Source organism: Crocodylus porosus, unplaced genomic scaffold (assembly GCF_001723895.1).
Source record: "Crocodylus porosus isolate Cpor-Errol unplaced genomic scaffold, CroPor_comp1, whole genome shotgun sequence".
Classification (NCBI taxonomy): Eukaryota; Metazoa; Chordata; order Crocodylia; family Crocodylidae; genus Crocodylus; species Crocodylus porosus.
In genome coordinates, this window is record NW_017728909.1 from 40,744,071 (window position 1) to 40,746,759 (window position 2,689).

The following is a 2,689-nucleotide window of genomic DNA, read 5'->3' on the forward strand; positions in this document are numbered from 1 at the left end:
ACACACCTCTGATTGGCCACAGTGCCCTACTGCCCAGCACTGACTGGCTGAGGCTATCAGTCCTGTGCCCCCACTCCTTGCCACTGATCGGAAAGGGGCAGAGCTGGATAACAGGCAACCTCTGAGCCGATGAGGGCAGTAGCCATCTTGCCTGCTCCCCTTCATGCTAGCAGCCCCTTCTTTGCCGGGCTGTGCAGCTGGAAGGACTGCTAGCTTCCACTGTGCAGCCAGCACTTTATTTTTAGTAAGTCTCCTCCCATGCCCCACTCCAGATCTTGAAGAGATCACCTCATTTCACCAAAATTTCAATTTAAGTAGGTCCCTAAGTTATGGCATGTTGACTTTTAACAGCCAACTACAATGTTGCAGTAATGTTTAATAAGAAAAGCTTAGACAGTAGGTCTTTACAATAATATTAATTATTCTTAAGGGAACTGAAAGCAGGTGTACGCCTTTCTTTTGCAGATGCATAAACTGTGTAGACTTAACATTTGCACTTTTCCTTAACATCTTTAACATCATCATTGGCATTTCAATCAGTACCTAGATGAGGCCATCTGCTTCTCACTGCTATTGTTCTAGACTGTCTGGCTGCAGACTCACGTAGCCATCACAGCATTCACTAGGGAAAGTAGCCAGCGTATTTTTTGCAAACAAAAAGGGCCTAAAATGATGGGGAATAAATGTCAAGGCATAAATTAGCACTGTTAGCTTGAAAATTCTCTCCTTACATAAATGACACTCTAATTATACTGCATTGCGAGCTCTTTCAGTATACAGCTTGCTAGAGAGAGAGAAGAGCAAATCATGCTTTCACTTGTCAACAAGACTAACCTCGATACTCCAGCATCCCTTAGATTTAAGTTGAGAGTGGCTGAAGGCTGTTGTTCCATTAAATTCATGTTTTCCTTTGGCAAGATTTTTTTTATGCCCATAAACTAATTCAAGACTTCCCAATAGACTGAAGAACGGATCCTATTTCAAGATAGCAACCCTTATTTCTTCCTTCTAGACAGAGAGCATGTACTTAATCTACACCTTTGATCATTTTGTTTTCCTACTTGCAATTAACATTGAAAATACGAGGCCATTCACCCATATTTAGTACTGGTTATTAGCTGTGACTTTTTCCAGTATTTCTTTTCAGTCTGGCTTTCCTGTGAAGACTCAGTAGCTTTGGTGGCCCTATGAGACTCTTGCTGTGAATATACTTCTTTACTCATCTTGCTGAAGAACTTGCCTCTGGTGGTTCACCCAGTACACAGAGAAGTCACAAGAGAAAAACAACCACCATTAATAGGCTAGATTTTACCTTTATGCCCGAGAGCATGAACAACTCCAGTCTTTTAAGAATTGCAAAGCTAAATAGTGTGAAGGGATACTTTATACAAACAAGGCTGTTATCAGCCTTTAACCACCCTGCAGCTGCTTTTCTGGAAGAGGGAGATGCAGGATTCCCTTGCCAACCATGGTTTTGAGTATCCATGCTTCAGAGAAGGACAGGGGGGTACAGTTGGAAAATACTTGCCACGGCCCTGCTCATGCTTCTCACTCCCCTGACAGTCCCCACAGCTTTGCTGGTGCCCCTCACCCACAGAAACTTTCAGGAACCTAACCCCCATGGTTGGCAAGGGAAACCTGTAGTCTAGTTTCTGTGGCCATGGGGGACAGGATAAGGAGCAAGGGAAACTTTCCTTAGGAAGAGTATTCTCACTCTAAGGTGGTTAAGCATTGAAATAAGCTTCCAAGGATGAAGATTCTATCACCTCTCTAGGTAGCCTAAGAGTAGGTTAAACACATGCTTGTCTGCCTTCAACAGGTCAGACTAAACCAGAGGGTGGACAAAATGGTGGATCCAGCCAGGGACCAGCCTCCATTTCCCAGCTGTCCCTGCCCGTGTTGCTGTGGCCAGGTTCCATGGAAACCCCAGCAGCAGTCGCACTGGGACAGTGTGGGGCCAGGGTTTCTATGGAGACTGGCTCCAGCAGTGCTGACAGGACATGTGGCTGGTCAGGGAGGGCCTCTGGGGCTGGAATCTTGCAGTTGTGATAGCATAGTCGAGCCAGGGCAGAGTCACGATCAGCAGCCTGCACGCCCTAACTGGGGCAAGTGGGCAGTGGATTGCAGCTCTGCCCCAGTTCTGAACCACTGTCACCACTGCAAGATCCCAGCCCAAAAGCAGCTCTGTGCCCAGCTGTGTTCTCTGACAGCACTGCTGGAGCTGATCTCCACGAAAACCCTGGATCTGAGCTGTTGTAGTCTTGCTGCTGCTGGGGCCTCCATGGAAACCAGCCACAGTGATGTGGGCAGGCACTACTGGGAAACAAACAGAGTCTGCCATGGGCCCAATCCAACCCAAAGAGCAGACTTTCCCACCCTCTTGACTAGACTGTCTCCCGAGATCGTTTCCAACCACACCTTCCTATGATTCTATGGCCAGTTTCTGCTAAGCGTTTTACATGAAAGTGGTGATACCAGTTTCTTAATTTCCTAGGCATGTAGTTTTGGTAGTAACAGATAAGTGTTAGTTAAAACATGTTTGGAAGTTTAAAAGACCTGTTGCAGACCTTTGTACCATCCATTCTACTCCCTGCTTCTGGAAGAAAAAGTAATAGAAATACCGTTCCTAGTATAAGCTAATCACTATGAGGAGGGTTAGGGATAGCTACCATAAAAAAGAAACCAAGTA